Here is a 1,328-nt window from a genome sequence, read left to right as displayed (position 1 = left end):
TCAAGGACCTATTTGTCCTTCGAACTTTATTTGTAAAATGACGTCAATGACTTATTTGTCCTTCGAACTTTTTCCCCCTTCCAACGTGGCACCGTAACGGACACCTGTACACCGTTTCAGCCACGTCAGCCAGTTCCGTTAGGTGTATAAGAGGCAAATAGACGGAAGGACTAAATTGTCCCCCGTTTGTTAAAGTCAGAGACTTTTTTGTATTTAAATTTTGTCAGGAATTAATTTGTCAAAAGTTTGAAAAGTCAGGAATCTATCTGTCTTTTTTTCAAAAAAAAAATAAAGATTTGCACCATATACAAATAGTTAAATTAATTATATTAGGTATAATAAATATTATTAATTATGATATATTAAATATATAATAAATAGATATTATACTAATGTTTTGTTGCGTAGTATTGAATTCTGTATTGTTTTAATAATGTTTTGAGTTGCATTTTCGAGAAGATGGGTTTGAGAGCATATTATAATGCAAAAGTTGTTATATTTTCGGTTTTTCACATAGAATTTAATTTCAATTAATGTGTAGAAATGGGCTTTTTAGCACCATAATCATTCAATTGTGTTAAAATATATAAAAAAAATAGTAAAAAGAATTTGATCGTGAAAACATGTATGTAAGAAGTACCATTCTTTGAATAAGGCAACATTTTCATTATATTGTTATCTTTATTAACTTGGCTGTCACGCACTTAAATACCAAATAAGGATGTCCAAAAAAAAAAAAAACCAAATAAGGAAAGATAGACCAATAATAAGTTATTATAACAGTGTTGAGCAATTCTATTGTTTAATGTTTATCATGAACGCCACATAATGATGTAAATGTCCGCCAAGATTCTCTTAGAAGACAATGGACTATTTATATAATATGTACAATAAACTATAAGAATCGAACTCTTGATTTTTCAGATTTAACGCTTTAATACCATATCATAATACCATAAATCCCAAAAATATAAAAAAAGATAACACTGATAATTATATCTCTAATATTCTATAAATTTTCATTGTATGTATTATACAAGTATTCTATTGGCTCCTCATACTTTTCCAAGGTGAATTTATTGAGAAAAAAAAATTTTAAAGTATGTCTTATGGGCACGGACATTATTTAAAGAGCATAGATGAAAAAATATTTGATCATTAAATGTATAAAAAAAATTTAAGTTAATATTTGTGTCAAATTTTTATAATAAATTATTTTTTATATATATTAAAAATAATCATTAAATTAATTATTATATATTTATATATATATATATATATATATATATATATATATATTAATTCACATATTTTTAGTTAAATCACTA

This window comes from Arachis ipaensis, chromosome B02, assembly GCF_000816755.2.
Source record: "Arachis ipaensis cultivar K30076 chromosome B02, Araip1.1, whole genome shotgun sequence".
Taxonomy (NCBI): Eukaryota; Viridiplantae; Streptophyta; class Magnoliopsida; order Fabales; family Fabaceae; genus Arachis; species Arachis ipaensis.
The sequence above is the reverse complement of the archived record's forward strand: the minus strand, read 5'-3'. Positions refer to the sequence as shown.